Raw genomic sequence first — 20765 nt, forward strand, 5'->3', positions numbered from 1 at the left:
CTCAAAGATCTTCCTTCTTTAACCGAGATGGCAGAACCAGCTCGTGCTCTTAGAGATTACGCCGCTCCATCGCAAGATGAACCGCATTCAAGTATTGCTCCGCCCGCAATCGAAGCAAACAACTTTGAACTTAAACCTTCGCTGTTGCAAGCTGTGCAACAGAACCAATTCTCTGGAAATCTTACCGAAGATCCAAACCTTCATTTATCCGTATTTGTCCAATACGCTGATACTGTTAAAGCTAATGGTGTCACTTCAGAGGCAATTCGACTTCGTCTTTTTCCTTTCTCATTAAGAGATAGCGCTAGAAGATGGCTTCAATCACTTCCTTCCAACTCAGTCACCACATGGAACGAGTTGAAGAAAGTTTTTCTTGCCCGATATTTTCCGCCAAGCAAAACAGCTATGTTAAGAGCCCAGATAAACGGATTTAAACAGAAAGACAACGAGTCTCTTTTCGAAGCATGGGAAAGATACGAAGACATGATGAGACTTTGCCCACACCATGGTTTGGAAGACTGGTTAGTAATTCACACATTTTATAATGGTCTCTTATACAATACAAGGTTAACAATAGACGCCGCTGCAGGTGGCGCACTAATGAACAAACCTTATGCTGATGCTTACCAGCTTATCGAGAGCATGGCCCAAAACCACTATCAGTGGGGAACCGAACGAACAACGGTGGAAAAACCTCAACCGAAAACTGGCATGTACGAGATAAGTAACCTTGATCACGTTAATGCAAAAGTGGATGCTTTGGTCCAGAAAATTGAAAGTTTAAATGTATCACCTCCAGCCGCCGTGGTTGCTATAACTCAGAATTGCGAGGTCTGTGGAATCCAAGGCCACACTCCTGCGGAATGTCAACTCTTGACTGGAATCCAAGCAGAGCAAGTAAACTATGCTCAAGGAAGCCCCTATTCGAATACCTATAACCCAAATTGGAAGAACCATCCAAACTTTTCATATAAGAGTAATAATGCTTTATACGCACCTGGACAGTCTCCAAATCAAGCCCCATCTATACCTCCGGGATATCAGAAATCCAATCCTAACAATAATACCCCTAGAAAATCCAACTTGGAAATCATGATGGAAAACTTTATAGCTTCCCAACAACAAACCAATAAAGATTTCTTAAACCAGAACATACACACTGGCGAACAACTTAAACAACTAGCAAGCAAAGTAGATGCCTTGGCTACCCATAACAAAATGCTGGAAACGCAAATATCTCAGGTAGCTCAACAACAAGCACCTACTGCTGCACCAACTGGTACATTCCCTGGACAGCCCCAACCTAATCCGAGAAGCCAAGCTCATGCAATTATATTAAGAAGTGGAACGGAAGTGGAAGGACCGTCTGACCCAAGGATAGAAAACCAAAACCCTAAGAAATCAACTGAGGAAAGTGAACCTAAGGAAAAGGAAGAGAGTAATAAGGAAACCCTAGAAAAGAAGGAACCTTATGTACCTCCACCACCTTACAAACCACCTATACCCTACCCTCAAAGGCTTGTTAAAACCAAAGATGTAGGCCAATTTAGAAAATTTGTTGATCTCCTTAAACAATTAAACGTTACAATTCCGTTTACCGAAGCTATTACGCAGATGCCCTCATATGCTAAATTCTTAAAAGAAATTCTTTCTAATAAGAGGAAACTTGAGGATAGCGAAACCGTTACACTCCCTGCCGAATGTAGCGCTATAATCCAAAACATGCCCCCTAAACTCAAGGATCCAGGTAGTTTCTCTATACCCTGTCACATAGGAAAATTTGTCATAGACAAAGCCTTATGCGATTTAGGAGCCGGAATTAGCGTTATGCCTTTATCCATATGTAAGAAACTGGAAATGGGAGAATTAAGACCGACCAAAATGTCTGTGCAATTAGCAGATCGTTCCATCAAATATCCTGTAGGAATCCTTGAAAACGTTCCCGTACGCATAGGTCAGTTTTACATTCCCACTGACTTCACAATTATGGACATTAGAGAAGATGATACTACACCTATTATACTAGGAAGACCATTCTTAGCAACTGCCGGTGCAATCATAGACGTAAAACGAGGACGACTCACTTTCGAAGTAGGTGAAGAGAAAATTGAATTCATTCTTTCCCAATTCTTGAAAGCACCTGCAATAGAAGATACATGTTACTTCATGGATATCATCGATGAATGCATAAAAGAAGCAGAGTCAGGAGAAGATAAATCATCAGACTATCTTTTAGAGGACAAATCTAAACAATGCCTAGCAATAACACCGGACCCTACGCAGTGTCTTAACAAACCAACCCCTGATTTGAAAACACTTCCCAAAAATCTGAGATATGAATTCCTAGACTTAGAACTTGAACGACCTGTGATAGTTAATGCCGATCTAGGAAGACTCGAAATAGAAAAACTCCTACATATCTTAAGAAAATACCCAACCGCACTAGGATACCACATAACCGATCTTAAAGGAATAAGCCCTTCTATTTGTATGCACCGCATCATGTTAGAAGAAGACTGTAAAACCTCTAGGGAACACCAGAGAAGACTAAATCCGATCCTAAGTGAGGTAGTAAAGAAAGAAATAACCAAGTTATTGGAAGCAGGTATTATATATCCTATATCTGATAGCAAATGGGTTAGTCCTGTACACGTTGTACCAAAGAAAGGAGGCATAACCGTTATTGAAAACGAAAAAGGAGAAACTATAACTAAACGAATCGAATCGGGATGGAGAATGTGCATTGATTATAGGAAACTAAACAAAGCAACCCGAAAAGATCATTTCCCTTTACCATTCATTGACCAAATGTTAGAACGATTAGCTAAACATTCACATTTCTGTTATCTAGACGGTTATTCAGGCTTCTTTCAAATACCAATTCACCCTGATGACCAAGAAAAGACAACATTCACATGCCCTTTTGGTACCTTCGCTTATAGACGAATGCCGTTTGGTCTGTGTAATGCCCCTGCAACTTTTCAAAGATGCATGATGGCAATATTCGCCGACTTTCTCGAAAACATCATGGAAGTATTTATGGATGACTTTTCTATATACGGACAAAGTTTCGAAGAATGCCTTGAAAACCTAGAAAGAGTTCTTGAGCGATGTGTAAAAGTAAACTTAGTACTTAATTGGGAAAAGTGCCACTTTATGGTACAAGAAGGAATTGTTTTAGGACACATCATCTCGAACAGAGGAATTGAAGTAGACAAAGCCAAAATAGAGGTAATCGAAAATCTTCAACCCCCAACAACCGTGAGAGAAGTACGAAGCTTTTTAGGACACGCCGGTTTTTACCGACGATTCATCAAAGATTTCTCTAAGATAACTAAACCCTTAACCGGACTGTTGATGAAAGATGCTGAATTCATATTCGACGATAACTGTTTAAAAGCATTTCAAACTCTCAAACAAGCATTGATCTCCGCACCCATTATGCAGACACCAGACTGGAATGAACCATTCGAAATAATGTGCGATGCCAGTGATTATGCTGTAGGTGCTGTTCTAGGACAAAGAAAGGATAAAAAGCTCCACGTTATATATTACGCTAGCAGAACCCTGGATGAAGCACAGATGAATTATGCCACAACCGAGAAAGAACTCCTAGCAGTGGTATTTGCGCTAGATAAATTTCGTTCTTACTTGGTAGGAGCCAAAATAATAGTTTACACCGATCACGCTGCTATCAGGTACCTTTTAACAAAAAAGGATGCTAAACCTAGACTCCTAAGATGGATCTTGTTACTACAAGAATTCGACTTAGAAATCAAGGACAAGAAAGGAACTGACAACGTAGTAGCAGACCACCTCTCTAGACTTGAGAACCTTGAACCGGAAAGAACATCCATTAATGATGATTTCTCGTATGACAAACTCATAGCTACTTTGGAAGAGAACAACTCCGACATGCAAGTAGAAACCACCTTAGCTATATCTGTCACACCATGGTACGCTGATCTAGTCAATTATTTAGCTACCGGAATAGTTCCACCTACTTTATCTTACCAGCAGAAGAAACGATTCTTCCACGACATAAAACACTATTACTGGGATGATCCCTTACTTTTCAAAAGAGGCCCCGATGGTATTTTCCGTCGATGTATACCCGAAGAAGAGGTAGAAAATATAATCCAACACTGTCACTCCGCTCCTTATGGTGGACACACAAGTACATCCAAGACCTGCTCTAAAATCCTACAAGCTGGCTTTTATTGGCCAACTATTTGGAAGGACGTGCATACGGCTATTAAGGAGTGTGACAGATGTCAACGCACGGGAAACATATCTAGACGTGACGAGATGCCACAAAAAGGTATTTTGGAAGTAGAGATTTTTGACGTGTGGGGGATAGACTTCATGGGACCTTTCCCATCCTCTTTCGGTAACAAATACATACTTGTGGCAGTTGACTACGTATCAAAGTGGATTGAAGCTATAGCTTCTCCAACAAATGACACCCGAGTAGTAACTAGACTCTTTAAAAATATAATATTTCCGAGATTTGGCATCCCAAGAATAGTAGTCAGTGATGGTGGATCGCACTTTATATCCAAGGTACTCGAAAAACTACTACTTAAATATGGAGTGAGACATAGGATAGCAACACCTTACCACCCTCAAACCAGTGGACAAGTGGAAGTGTCTAACAGAGAAATCAAGCAAATTCTAGAAAAAACGGTCGCCACTTCAAGGAAAGATTGGTCATTGAAATTACCAGAAGCTTTGTGGGCATATCGAACTGCTTATAAAACCCCCATAGGGACGACCCCATTTAAGCTCATTTATGGAAAATCCTGTCACCTCCCGGTAGAATTAGAACATAAAGCCTATTGGGCTATTAGAAATTTAAATTTGAATTATAAAGCCGCCGGTGAAAAGAGAATCCTTGACATAAACGAATTAGAGGAACTCAGAAGAGACGCCTATGAAAATGCCAAAATCTATAAAGAAAGAACAAAACAATGGCATGACAAGCGTATATCAAGGAAAATCTTCAAGCAAGGCGACGCAGTACTTTTATTTAACTCTAGACTAAAGTTATTCCCGGGAAAACTACGATCCAGATGGTCAGGACCTTTTCATATCACTAAAATCTTTCCCAGTGGAGCGGTAGAAATAAAAGGACAATCTACAGAACCGTTCACCGTAAACGGGCAACGTCTGAAACACTATCACTATGCGGAAACCAACGAGGATTCGCAAATTCTACACTTAGACGAAACGCCCCCAGGACTCATAAACTATATTTAACAGTTTCTTTGTCGAGCTTGCGACATTTAAACAAAGCGCTTAGTGGGAGACAACCCACAAATTAATTTGTTATTTTATTATTCTATTATTATCATTTCCCTATTTCTTTCTTAATTATTCTTTTAATTTTTGTTTAGTATTCATTCTTGATTTATTTAAAAAGAAAAAAAAAATTTATAATAATATTTTTTTTTCCTTCTTTCGGCATTTGGCCAAATCCTGACTTAAACTCATGTTTTCTTTTCTCTAGCTAACACTAACCAGATGGGACATTTTGATCGTATGGGTATCAAGTTCAGAGGAATGGCTCAGAAGCAAAAGTTTGAAGAATTAGCCGCTAGAGAGATGCTACCTAGTTTATATGCTGATGAATGGGCTATGACTGCCCTTGGACTGAGACAGAGTGTCCTGTATCTGCTGAATCAGATAGGATGGGAGACATCCCCTATCCTGAGACATTTCACCACCTACCGGAGACTCACACTAGAATTCCTTAGTTCATTAATCTATCTACCCAGCCATGGAAAAGGAATTACCAGAGGTTTTATCCAGTTCAGAATGTTCAATATGGAGTTCCAATTTAATATTAGAGACTTTACCAACCTTTTGGGTTTTCCTACCTCCTTTGATACATTCACTGTAAGCCAGGAAGAACTTTTTGAATATAGAGAGCTTGAACACTTTTGGGGTAAGCTGACTGGAAATGATGAGCCCGAAGAACATGAGTTTCTCTCTGGAAGCATACACAACCCAGCCTTCCGCTATTTCCATAAGATCCTGACACACACTTTATTTGGGAAGAAGCCAAATAGTACTTCAGTTTCACGTGATGAACTCTTCATCATATTTTGTGCTTCCCAGAACCGTCCAGTAAACGACGCTACTTTTATGTTAGCTAATTTGGACCACCTTATCCAGGATGAGCGAGCACCCATTAGAATAGGCGGTTTGATAACCATGATAGGTAATGCTATTGGATTGCGTCAGCCTATGCTTGACCTTAACCCTTTTTGTGGCATTACTACTATGAGTATACCTTTCCTCTTCAACACTATGTTCATAGCGAACTTAGGGTCTGATGAGTTTGAGCTTATTATTGATAACCAGGTTCTCTGCCTATTCACCATGCCCGATCCTAGGACTAGTGTTCATAACCAAAGGAACTGGCTCTATAACCTGAATGAAACCCCAACTCCTGCTGGATCCACCGAATCCATCCAGGACTATGAGATCTGTGATGACTATGAGCACTATGTTGACCATATCTCTCATGCTGAATCTGACCCTCAGACACCTTCCGGCTACTATGATATTGATCCTCCTCCTCAGCCTGTCCTGACCGAAGAATCAGCCATGCCTGATCTCCGACATCATATGCCAGGAACAGATATTAAAACCGTCATTGAAGCCTTGATGTCAGAACATCACGCCCTCAGGGAAGATTTCCACAACTTGAGGCATGAAGTCCTAGAATACATGAGCAGCACGGCAAGTCAGTTACGTATGTTGCGGCATCGTGTTAACTCTTTTGCTCCTCCGGCCAGAGATCCGAAGATAGATGGAATTTAGTTATTTCTTTCTAAGTTATTTAGTTTTAGGCTAGATTTTTCATTAATGTTATTTGAATTCATGATTCGCATTTATTTTCCTTTCATTTCATTGTTTTCCCTTCCTGTATTACATTATGTTAATTTTATTAAAGCTTTTATTTAATTTATGCAATGGCTATGTTCTCTACTGTTCTACTGTTACTCAGAATGAATTATTATTATGTGAAATAGAATAGCAGGCAACACAAATTAATTAGCTAAATTAAATAGAACAATCTAAAAACCAAATAAAACAAAATAATCAAAATAAATTCATCTCCAGATTAATTATGTGAAGCGCTGCTGAATGCCCTGCCAAAAAGAACTGTGCGACGAGCGTCACACACTCCATGACGAACGGCACGCATAACTCCTGTTACGAACGTCACACCCTTGTGACGAGCGTAACGCCCCTCAGACATGTGAACGTTAGGGAGCCGTTGGAGACGAACGTTACACCCCTTACCTTTTTACATTCCCCATTCACTTTTCATTTAACCACACTTAATTACTCTTCAACCACTTTTTCTTTCTATCTTCCAATCCTTCTCCTATAAATACCTACCAAAACCTCCTTCATTCACCACAAACAATTCTCTCATATCAAATATACAATTCTTTTCCACTCCAAATCACTCCTTCAAAATTCATCACAATGGCGGGAAATCAAAATTTCGGAAATATCATCTTCCGATCCGGAGATGACAACTATCAGCAAGAGCAATTCGAGCGTTTCCAACAGCGAGGCGTCGTTTCCACCAGGTACCCCGATTTACCTTGTTTACAACAATTAGGCCTACTCCAAGGTATCGAATGGATGCTCCGCCTAGCCGACTTAACCTTCCTTTGCACTCATAATCAACCCACCTACCCATCCCTAACCTTAGAATTCTTAAGTTCATACGACTACACCACTCCCGCCGGTGAAGACGAATTTCTAACCGGTACGGCAACCTTCCGTATGTTTAACACCGAGTACTCTCTAACCCAAAACCAATTGAGTACCATGTTACAATTTCCCATAGAAGGTCAGGTACACCCCAGAATCCCTCCAAACTCAAACTGGAACACAGTTGACGTTTTTGGCCTTTTTAAGAAAATTACCGGTATAGATGCCTACAACTGGGAAGAGCTCCTTCTTTCCCATATACATAACCCAACTATCCGGTACTTTATCCGCATCTTGCAAAACACAGTTTTTGGACGACCAAACAACAACAAGGTCAACTCAAAGGAGCTATTTTTCCTCCAATGCGTCTTCGAACCGGATACTAAGGTAAACGCCGCCTCCTTTCTATTTCATCATATCCGCACCTTATGTGCTAGAGGCCGGCAACCTTTTATGATTGGTGGAATAATCACCACCATAGCACTTGGCCTAAACCTAGGGGATAAACTCCAAACTTTAGAATCTCTACCTCCCCTATCTATGGATATCAGCTACTGTCGATCCAGCCGCCTGATTAAGAACAGAGTAGGCGGAGGATATTATCTTATGGTGAACAACCAGGCAGTCCCAAGCGTTGTTCTACCAAATATCGCCCTAACTGATGTCACAAACCCCGACCGCCACCTCTATGATCTAAACGCTCCCGAAGCCACCGAGCCTTCACAAACAAACCCGCCCACAGACGAGTTTGAAGCAATGGAGCAAGGTGATCATCCTCCTACACAACAGTCAGTCCCGCTCAACCCTTCCGGTAATGCAACTGGCCCATCCTCCCAACGTCGTCGACGAAGAAGGCCTGCAACCAACGACGACATTATGGATGCTATCGATGGTATGCAGGCACAGAATGTCGAAATGATGCAGATGATGCATCAAATGCAACAGCAACAGGATGCTCGGAATGCCATAACCGACCAGCGGTTTACTGAGTTGTTCAGCAGGTTCGACAACTTAGACTTACGTCAGAGATCACCAGGTCCAAGAACCAGAGGCGGAAGACAACCTTAGTTGTAGTTTTTTTTCCTTTCCATCTTGTATTTCATTTCCTTAAAACATTGAGGACAATGTTTAGTTTAAGTATGGGGGGGAAACAATATTCTTCCTATTTCCATTTTTCAAGTATGTTACCTTCCCTTTCATTGTTATTTCCCTTTCTTATTATTTATCAAAAAAAAAAAAAAAAAAAAATCATTTTAAGTTAAGTCCGAGTGTGAAAATTTCTATTATCCATTCCCTCAATTTTCTTGAGCCATAAAAAAAAAAATTTTTTTTAACACACCCAATAAGTATAAAGGTTGCTTACTTTATAAAACTTGAGTGAAATCAAAACAAAATCATTACCATAACAACGCTCTGAGAACCTCAATATGTTAGATCAGGATAAGTACCTATTATACCGATTCCTCGAACTTTTAGTTTTATAACAACCCCGAGTAGTTTATACGAGAAGTCAGCACCGTCTTAATAGCAAACTACGTGGAGAGCCGATGAATATAAGTGAATGATCCCCAAAGTAACATAAAATATATGAATATATCAGGAAATGCACTGATTAAATTAGGTGATCCTTACCAGATCATTTAATCTAAAAGTTGCAGATCATGCAAAAACACAATATGAAAAATCCATTATGAGTTGGTTCAGTAGGTATCTGGTACTGAACTTGGTAGGGCGGACTACGGTTCGATCCCCCGCAATTTGCAATGGACTGAATAATGAAGTTATCCGACTTATGTACCAGAACTTCTAGCTAAAAGCGGATCATAATCACTAACCGGTTACTCCACTATGTGCGCGAAAAGATAAAGGGCTTAATGTGATTTCGCTAGAATGAAAACGGGTAAAATAAGATTTAAGGAACCAGGATAGCTATCATAGGGTACTTGAACTGATCTGCATAAGGTAGGGTTATCTAAGTTATAACGGTAGTTGTTGATGTCAAGATTAAACTCAAGTCCTCCTAAACGAAAATCCATTTGCAACCTAGTACGAATTGATGTGTGCTTTGAAATTTCATCTGGCTAAAACTTTTAACAAGTTCTATACTGAATTTTGCTTGAGGACAAGCAAAGATTTAAGTATGGGGGAGTTTGATAACACGAAATTATATCACATTTTAAGACTTAATTCAATTAGATTATATTATCATTCACTTTAGTTTATCTCATTTTATCAGATATTATGCAGTATTTCCTTGCTATTTATGTCAGGTATCCATTTTGAAGCAAAAGTGAAAAAGGGAAGAAAAGGAGGTGCAAAAAGGAGAGAAAAGGGACCAAATGCCAAAGCCCAGCCCAAAGCGCACAAGTCACCAACGTTGTGCCTGTGATGGACGTCACAGGGTGCGTGACGAGCGTCACGCAAAACAGCCTTGTGACGGACGTCACACATAGTGTGACGGGCGTCACACAATTCCACTACCTTTTTGGCGCAAGTAACGCCCTCAGAAAGACTGGAAGAAGAACGTTGAGAAGTTGGTCTCCTATATCCACGCCGTGCATGTAGCCACATTGAAGAATGGGAGAAACGGAAAGCAGTTGCCAACACTATTATAAATAGCCATCTCAAAAACCTAAAGCTCTCTCGGTTTTTCCACGCTCATATTGCCGAAGCTCTGCCAAATTTTCTTTTCACGCTTTTGCTTATTTTTCTTTTCCAGCATTGTTTATTTTATTTATTTCTTTTGCAAGCTTTACATTCTTCTTCCCTTGCAAATTTACCTTTCCCATTTTAGCTTTTAGATATTTTTCGCATAATAGTTTCTACACCGGAAACTATTGTGCAACTTTATACCGGATTTAACCTTACGTTATATTCCAGTTTTATTTCCTTGATTTAATTTACTGTTTAATTGAAGAATCCAAGAACAAATCCTACCGGCTTGTGGTGGAGTGTTCAAGACTATTGTATTACGCATTCAGGTTCTTTAATCATTATTTAATATTTTGTTTTATTATTTATCTATATTATCTGCCTGGAATGAGTCTGTTTATGCATGATATAAATTCTTATTTATTTAGCATGTCTGGCTAATTTGCCCAGGTATCGGTATGTAAAGTAAGCAGAATAAGGGATCAAGACTGAGTCGGTCTATCTAAACTTAAAATCAAAATCAATCTTTTTACGGTCTCAACTTACAGGTTTAATAACAAGATTTTTTACAAAAGTAAAAGACATAAAGAAGTTAAAACCAATAGAGCGAGAGTTTGAGATTTTAACTGGACAGTGTAAGTTAGGCATTAATTCTAGATCAGGGCGAGAGCAAGTTTTAGAGTTAATTAAATTCTGACCTTTTCCAAAAAGTATTTTTAAAGATTGAATGTGAGGACGAGAGTTAAGCATTTGGATTTGATTATATAACCTAAGTCAACAGAGCGAGAGTTTGAGATAAGGGTGTTTAAAACGGTCAGTATTTTCTTAAAAGGAGTTTCTGCAACTTTATTGTTTTCAAAATATGATTTTTGACTTAATTATAAGTGACAGCTACATTAATATAAAATCATGGTTTATTCAACAGAGCGAGAGTTTGAGATAAAACCTTTAACCAATAAAGTTAACTGAAACGATTCATTTTAAAACCAAGAAACCGACAAAGACTTGATTCCCTAGTTTTGACGAACTACATACCGATATCCGTTTTATTATTATTTAATCTAGATCTTAGTTTAGCTCTTAGTTTTTCCCCAAACAATCAAACATTTTCACCTTAGATTTACGTAGTAACCTTAGATAACGGTATATCGATTCATAAGTCCCTGTGGGATCGATATCTTTTAAAACTACGCGATAGAACTGTGCACTTGCAGTTTGTATCCCATTCTCGACTCACACAGTCGAGCGATCACAAACCAACCAAAATCACAATTAAACAAATAGAAAGCAAATGCAATTGGTCTCATGCTCATATCCTTCACCATTATCATTTCATGCACAATTTAACCTTAATCATGCCATTTGCAACTTCAAATAACCAAACAGAACTATCTCACTCAAAAGCATACCAAATCAATTCAATTAATTCCATAAAAATTCACACCTAAACAGGACATATTCAATGTATGGCATGTCAATTTTCAGCTCAATTGGACAAAAGAAAGTAGGTCAATGAAAATCAAAAAGTCCAGACACAATTATGTAAGCCAATTCAAGACATCCAAGCAAGCATCCATTTCAATAATTCATAAAACAGTGACAACAATTAAGAAATGAATGGGACCAAAAGCATGATGTCCCACAATGTCTACAATCAACATATCAAATTTCATCTTCATCCAATACCATATGAGAATTTCACAAAAGAATTACCAACATGTGTCACACAAGGTTACCAAATGAGCACACAGAGAAGAAAATTATCAATCAATTAGAAAATGCAACCAAAAATCCCAGCAAAATTCACATGTTATCTTGACATATCAATGATCATTCATGCAAAAAATTGGAGCAATCAAACATTTCTAGGCATTTTAAATAAAATCAGAAAGTTGACCTAGCTTGGTGTGACACAAATTGTCACACCTTAATCCAAAAATTCATATCTAATCAACCAAGTATCCAAAATTCACAAACCATACATGGAAATCACCATCAACATGTCCAGAACAAGCACAAAATTTTTCATCCATTTCTTTACAAGTATGAGCATTTCATGTTAAATATGGCAAAGTGTACAAAAATGTGACACATCAAACAATCCCTAAGCATTTTATTTTTATACACGTGCAAAAATTCCACAAAAAATATCATTAAATTCTACACATCATCATGAGAATAATGCAAAAAATTGCACTCAATTTGGATGATTTTTGAGTGAGATATGAATTTTTGAAGTTCAAGCAATTAAATGAAAAAACAAATAAAAAGGAAATAGAATAATTATTTAAATTAAATAGGCAGTGGCAATTTTGAAATTAAGGTGAAACCGGCCAAAACGACGCCGTTTTAAGCGCGGAAATGAAATGTTTCTATTGGTCAATGAGGGCGGTAAACACAGAAATTCAAAAAGCCAAGCGAACATGAAGATCTAACAACATAATTTTCCAGAATTCATCATCGTTCTTCATCAACTTTTCCAGAAAACTCAAGAACACATGAACATCAAAACTTCACCAAAATTAACAAACGGATATCCATTGGAAAGGTCTGAGCATGAGGATTCCAAATATGTAACCAATTTCACCTAATTCTAACTGTATAATCCGGATCGAGCGATTTAGGTTTTGCATTCAAATCTTAAAATCAACATATCTCGTTCCTCAGTTAATCATAATCAAAACCACGAGCATCATGCTACTCTATGTTGAACGCACTATAATAAGCATATGACAGTTCACAAAATGATGAGATTCGAAATCACACCTTAAAGTGATGGCAGTGATGAATTTGGAAGCCTTTGCGCGCAATTCCTCAAAACAGGTACAGCATGATGATAGGGAAGGTGAATGCAAAAGATAGATTAGCTCAAGATCACCCCAATCGTGAGAAATTGCAATTTGCCATTGATGATCCAAAGATGAACAGTTGCGAATCTTGATGGTTATGGTGATGATTCCTCAAAACAGTCCAAGTCAATGATCTATGGAAGAGGAAGCAAGAAGAATTTCGTGAAATGATGAAGAATTGATGAAGTTCCAATGAATTTTGTTGATGAAGGTTCTTGATGAATTTGCAATTTTTGGAGGGAAAAACAGTTAGAAATCTTGGAGATTGTGATTCTGATCCAAATTCAGTTATGATTAAGCTCTTATACTCATGCTTAATCACTTTGTTAATCTCAAATTAACCAAAATGAAACAATTAGCTTAATGCAATTTCTTAAGGCAAGGGCAAAAATGTCATTACACATCAGGCCTTGTGACAGCTGTATGACAGCTCAGACACCTTCCAAATATCATTTGTGATGTGTTGGCTTTTGTCTCATGTTGATTGGCATTGTATTTTTCATTTTCACTATGCTATGCCACAAAATGCATTTTCAAGTGAAGTTCAAAAGTGACCTAGCCAAATATTGGACCTTGAAATGTTATGACAGTTGAAACAAGTCACATTTGGTATTTGTGATGTGTTGCAAAAACTCCCATTCCAAAATTCCCATTATTTCTCAACTTGGACCATTTTGCCCTTGGATTTTAATTGTACACTTGAAAATTGACCTTTTGCATTGATCATTTTTGATAAATTCCAATTATGCACCATGAAAGTACATGTTAAATGGAGTTTGCTCATAAAAAGATCATCCAATTTGGACACTCCATGTGAAAGTTATGCCACTTTGATTATGGGTCTTTTTTGAAATTGAATGGACCATAACTTGCCAACCATACATGGGAATTTCAAGTTCTTGGACTTTTTGGAAAGTTGAGGCCAAGGTCTACAACTTTCATGTTGAACAAATTTTCATTTGAAGCTTTCTTGGACATGTAATTTTGTGATGAAAAACTTTCCATTTTGGGAAACTTCCATTACAAGTCACTTTCCATTTTTGGCAATTTTTGTTCTGACTTTATTTTCTCCATTCTTAAGCTTTGCAATGTCAAATAACACTTGTTTCAACATGAATGAAGTGTATCCAACTCTCTCCCACCTCCAAATCCATAAAATCATGCACAGTTGACCATAGTTGACTTTTTCAACTGATAAATGAATTTGGCAATGCATTGATCAATCTGAGCCCCAATCCTATGATGAAATGGCTCAAGGATGAAACCCTAGCCTCAATAAGCTCAATAAAACCACATGATGATCCCCATATCCATTGTAGACCCCATCTCCTTGCCATGCCTTGATTGGCCCAATGCAATTGATTAGGGTTGACCAGTGGTCAAAACCCTAATCTCAAGGTGTCTGCTCCAACACTTGATGATGACAAACCATGATGATGATGATGAATCATTTCAATCAAGATGAAGACCAATCCCCTTGAGAACCACAAAACCCTAATTTGGACCTTCACATCCTCAGATGGTCAATGACCAGTCCAATGAAACCCTAGCTTGCACCATGACCTCTTATCTTCTGATCAAGACTTGGGGGAATGGCTTGCACAATGTAACCACATGATATGCAATATGCAATGCCTAATTACCTAAAAATGATATGCAATATGATATGCTAGTCCCAAGAGAGGAGGGCAAATTTTGAGGTGTTACAGCTGCCCCTATTCAATCCACTGTGAACCTGTCGATATGAATAGCCTCGGCTTTCAGATGATCAGGATGAAGAGTGATTGAATACCAAGAACAGACGAACAATTTGCACTCTGATGGGAAAATAATTAACAATGCAGGTCAGAATTGGCAAAGAAACAATCTTGAAACAGAAATCCCGTCTGGTACGGAGAAAGTCGGCCTGATCCCCAAAACAGAAACGTCGACCTGGATACCAAAATAAATGGTAACACAGGGACAACCACGGCCTGAACGCCACATCCGCTCGGGATTATTATTCTCTTTCTTTCTTCTTGAACCCTGAAATTTTTCTGCTTTGCTCTTTTTCATTTTCTTGAACCCCGAAGTTTTCTCTGCGCAAATGATCCTCAAATCACCGCATTTGAACCCCGTTCTCCTGTTTGCCAAAATAATGAACCCCATTCTCCAGTTTGAACCCCAGAATCGCGCTGATCGCGTAACGCCCTCTGATTTTATTTCCATCTCTGCTCGATAGAAAAATTTCCTCCAATATCGCACTATTGGGGAACATTGCTGATCTGACGCCATGATGCTAAACTCCTCAGAGTAACATCTTCACCATCTGGTGAAACCAAACCTTCAAGCGGTAACCACGGCTTGAGTCGCGCTGAACGCGTCATGATGTTGAACTTATCCAAGTAACATCTTCACCATCCGGTGAAACCAAATATCAAGCGGTATCCACGGCTTGAATCGCGCTGAACGCGTCACGATGTTGAACTTATCCAAGTAACATCTTCACCATCCGGCGAAACCAAATATCAGGCGGTATCCACGGCTTGAATCGCGCTGAACGCGTCATGATGTTGAACTTATCCAAGTAACATCTTCACCATCCGGTGAAACCAAATATCAAGCGGTATCCACGGCTTGAATCGCGCTGAACGCGTCATGATGTTGAACTTATCCAAGTAACATCTTCACCATCCGGTGAAACCAAATATCAAGCGGTATCCACGGCTTGAATCGCGCTGAACGCGTCACGATGTTGAACTTATCCAAGTAACATCTTCACCATCCGGCGAAACCAAATATCAAGCGGTATCCATGGCTTGAATCGCGCTGATCGCGTCATGACGTTGAACTTATCCAAGTAACATCTTCACCATCCGGCGAAACCAAATATCAAGCGGTATCCACGGCTTGAATCGCGCTGAACGCGTCATGATGTTGAACTTATCCAAGTAACATCTTCACCATCCGGCGAAACCAAATATCAAGCGGTATCCACGGCTTGAATCGCGCTGAACGCGTCACGATGTTGAACTTATCCAAGTAACATCTTCACCATCCGGTGAAACCAAATATCAAGCGGTATCCACGGCTTGAATCGCGCTGAACGCGTCATGATGTTGAACTTATCCAAGTAACATCTTCACCATCCGGTGAAACCAAAACTTCAAGCGGTAACCACGGCTTGAATCGCGCTGATCGCGTAACCTTTCCATCTCTGCCCGACGGAAAAGCTCCTCCAGTATCGCACTACTGGGGAAATACCTTTGATCAAATCATGAGGCCAAACTCCTCGGAGTAACACCTCTACTTCTGGTAAAACCACCTCTCAAACGGTAACCACGGCTTGAGACTAGCTTGTGCTTGCAATATGATGCATGATTGATTTTTCTGCGTAATGCTCCATAATTATGGAAATGCTACGCGCTTATTTATTTTTTCTATGCAATATGCTATGCTTATTTACATGATGAATGCATAAAAAATATCCCCCTCAAGGGACTCTTCTGGGAAGCACGAGACACTCTGCTGAGGAACTCGCCATTGCTCCAACTCCACCCTGCTGGGGAATAGCACTGCTGCTGGGAAATAGGCAACCCTTGCTGAGGAAACCTCCTTTGCACCCAATCCGCTCGGGAATTTGCTGGGGATAAGAACCACCAATGCACTCTGTGGGGATACAACAATCTTTGACTTGCTGAGGATATAAATCTCGACTCTGCTTCGAGAAAACCTCACAGATACCTGACGACTTCACTGGGGAAATGCTCACAGATACTCTGCTGGGAAAACAGCCACCTCCAGGCCTGGCAATTGGGGAAGCATCGATCTGACACCTGCTGGGGATAACCATCCTGACCCTGCTAAGGAAGCGAATGCCACTCCGCTGGGGACAACCCATGCAATCCATAGATAGAATCAGCTCAGCTGGGGATGCAGATATCAGTCCGCTATGGAAACTCGTCCAATCCGCGGGTAGGATGAACACTGCTGGAGATATATTTCATTGAAACCCGCTCCACTCGGGGATTAGCAACCTTTAGGCCTGACTGCTGAGGAAACACCATTTTGGACCTGCCGGGGATAACCATCTCGACTCGGCTAGGGAAACCACAGATCTTGGATCTGCTAGGACGTTGGTCCTCTAATTCTGCTTGGGGACCTCACTGGGGAAATGAGAAAAGTTGGTACAGAACACCCGTCGACTCATCGAACCATGGTATTCCACCTCCCAATCTCGTATCGGCTTTCCGTTTTTGAGAACTCCCAGACTCGTCTGGACCTTTTCTGCTACATCATCTTGTATTCCTAACCGCTCCGCGCTCGACGAGAAACGTACTCCTGGGATTTACACAGACTTTTCAATTTTCCGACTTTGAAGAGTCTTCTTGATTAATTCCAAAGGCCGTCGGACGTCCCTCGTCGTCTCTTCACCGGTCTCTAACCTGCTTGTCCCTGATTGGACCCTGCGGGGAATTTCCACAAACTTTCCAATCTTCCGATTTTGAAGAGTCTTCTTGATTACTATCAAGGATCGTCGTACTGGGGAAATACCTTTGATCAAATCATGAGGCCAAACTCCTCGGAGTAACACCTCTACTTCTGGTAAAACCACCTCTCAAACGGTAACCACGGCTTGAGACTAGCTTGTGCTTGCAATATGATGCATGATTGATTTTTCTGCGTAATGCTCCATAATTATGGAAATGCTACGCGCTTATTTATTTTTTCTATGCAATATGCTATGCTTATTTACATGATGAATGCATAAAAAATATCCCCCTCAAGGGACTCTTCTGGGAAGCACGAGACACTCTGCTGAGGAACTCGCCATTGCTCCAACTCCACCCTGCTGGGGAATAGCACTGCTGCTGGGAAATAGGCAACCCTTGCTGAGGAAACCTTCTTTGCACCCAATCCGCTCGGGAATTTGCTGGGGATAAGAACCACCAATGCACTCTGTGGGGATACAACAATCTTTGACTTGCTGAGGATATAAATCTCGACTCTGCTTCGAGAAAACCTCACAGATACCTGACGACTTCACTGGGGAAATGCTCACAGATACTCTGCTGGGAAAACAGCCACCTCCAGGCCTGGCAACTGGGGAAGCATCCATCTGACACCTGCTGGGGATAACCATCCTGACCCTGCTAAGGAAGCGAATGCCACTCCGCTGGGGACAACCCATGCAATCCATAGATAGAATCAGCTCAGCTGGGGATGCAGATATCAGTCCGCTATGGAAACTCGTCCAATCCGCGGGTAGGATGAACACTGCTGGAGATATATTTCATTGAAACCCGCTCCACTCGGGGAATAGCAACCTTCAGGCCTGACTGCTGAGGAAACACCATTTTGGACCTGCCGGGGATAACCATCTCGACTCGGCTAGGGAAACCACAGATCTTGGATCTGCTGGGACGTTGGTCCTCTAATTCTGCTTGGGGACCTCACTGGGGAAATGAGAAAAGTTGGTACAGAACACCCGTCGACTCATCGAACCATGGTATTCCACCTCCCAATCTCGTATCGGCTTTCCGTTTTTGAGAATTCCCAGACTCGTCTGGACCTTTTCTGCTCCATCATCTTGTATTCCTAACCGCTCCGCGCTCGACGAGAAACGTACTCCTGGGATTTACACAGACTTTTCAATTTTCTGACTTTGAAGAGTCTTCTTGATTAATTCCAAAGGCCGTCGGACGTCCCTCGTCGTCTCTTCACCGGTCTCTAACCTGCTTGTCCCTGATTGGACCCTGCGGGGAATTTCCACAAACTTTCCAATCTTCCGATTTTGAAGATTCTTCTTGATTACTATCAAGGATCGTCGTACGTCTCAACGTCTTCGTCATTCTTTCATACATTTGTCCCTGAGCGAACTCTCTGGGGATTTATTTTCCATCACAACCTGCAAGTGAGTGAAAATACCTAACAGTTCCTGCAAAACAGATCGTTAGATAAAACCGTGCCCCAGGCATGTCAAGATTTCAACACTTGGGTCACTCAATCCTTCCGAATAATATTTCAAGCTTTCGATCTTATAAACATGCATTGGAAGGAACCTGTATGTGTTAAAATGCAAGATTCTTTATCAAAAATAATTGGATGTTTTTGCAATCAAAGCGGTAATGAAAAACAAAAACAAAAATTATTTGACTGAATATGCATTTTATTGATTGGAAAAGTGTGGCTCAAATGAGCAATACAAAGGAAGCAATTCCTGAAAAGAGGTAATTGCGCACAAAAGGAAAAATCTATCCTAATGGCAATGTGAAACCCGTGATCTCATCGAGTTCCAACTCGGTTACACCCCATATGTCCTCAGACTCTCCGTGCTTTCTGCCTTCTGAACAAGACGATTCTGATTGATCCCTACCGGGTATTATCCATGATGCCTTAACCAAAGCGCAAACGATCATGCTAGACGCAGTTGTTCGTTTCAATCCCTCTTTTGCCTGGACCGCCCTTTCGGGTTTTCAGTCCACCGGGATACCCATTTTTGCCCAAGTCGCCTTTTCAGGTTTTCGACTTGCCGGGTGTACATTTTTTCATTTTATCCCTAATTTTTGCCCGAACCATTTTCTTTCTGTTTTTTGGTTCGCTGGGACGCCCATTTTTGCCTGGACTATTTTATTCTTTTCGTCCAGCGGGTCTATTTACACGAAGTATTTTTTAACTGCGTCCGCATTCACAGGGGATGGAACATCCTCGCCATCCATGGTCGTTAGCAACAAGGCTCCGCCAGAGAAAACCTTCTTGACCACGAATGGACCTTCATAATTCGGCGTCCATTTGCCCCTTCGATCGTTTTGAGGAGGAAGGATCCTTTTCAGCACCATATCACCTACGTGATATACCCGAGGTCGTACCTTCTTGTCAAAAGCACGCTTCATCCTTTGCTGGTATAGCTGCCCATGACAGATGGCTGCCAGCCTCTTTTCCTCAATTAGGCTCAGCTCTTCGTACCGGGTCCTTACCCATTCCGCCTCTTGCAATTTCGCGTCCCTCAGGACTCTCAAAGAGGGAATTTGGACCTCAACCGGTAACACGGCTTCCATTCCATATACCAACAAGAAAGGTGTTGCCCCCGTAGATGTGCGCACCGACGTTCGGCACCCATGCAATGCAAACGGCAACATCTCATGCCAGTCTTTGTAGGTTACCACCATTTTCTGCACAATCACACCGTCGGTGCATGCAAACGTTATCCGGGCAACAAAAGCTCATTCACCTTAACCTCCCCATCAGACATCAGAATCCGTTCGGATTCAGGGTCAGGCCCCTCCTCCGGGATCGGTTACACTCAATCTTTCGATTGGAGCACCTCGAGATGTCCTCATCAGGGAACTCAAACTTCCTCGGTTGACAATCCTCAATGGGTTGCTGAGCGATGTAATCAGACAATTCACCCCTTTATTGCTTTCTGAGAGTATCACGAATCAGTCAACATTCTTTTGCTCTTTTTGCAACCCGTCCGGTCACTGCTGGCTCTTCAAAAATCTACCTGATCAGATCCATCTCGAAATCCACAAAGTGGTATGAATCAGC

The 20765-nt window shown here is 40.8% G+C and overlaps 1 pseudogene; it reads right to left on the reverse strand.

Moving 5' to 3' along the window:
* Positions 1-412: 412 nt before the first annotated feature.
* LOC127089548 (uncharacterized) lies at positions 413-512 on the reverse strand (annotated as a pseudogene).
* Positions 513-20765: the final 20253 nt, after the last annotated feature.

This window comes from Lathyrus oleraceus, chromosome 5 (genome assembly GCF_024323335.1).
Source record: "Lathyrus oleraceus cultivar Zhongwan6 chromosome 5, CAAS_Psat_ZW6_1.0, whole genome shotgun sequence".
Classification (NCBI taxonomy): Eukaryota; Viridiplantae; Streptophyta; class Magnoliopsida; order Fabales; family Fabaceae; genus Lathyrus; species Lathyrus oleraceus.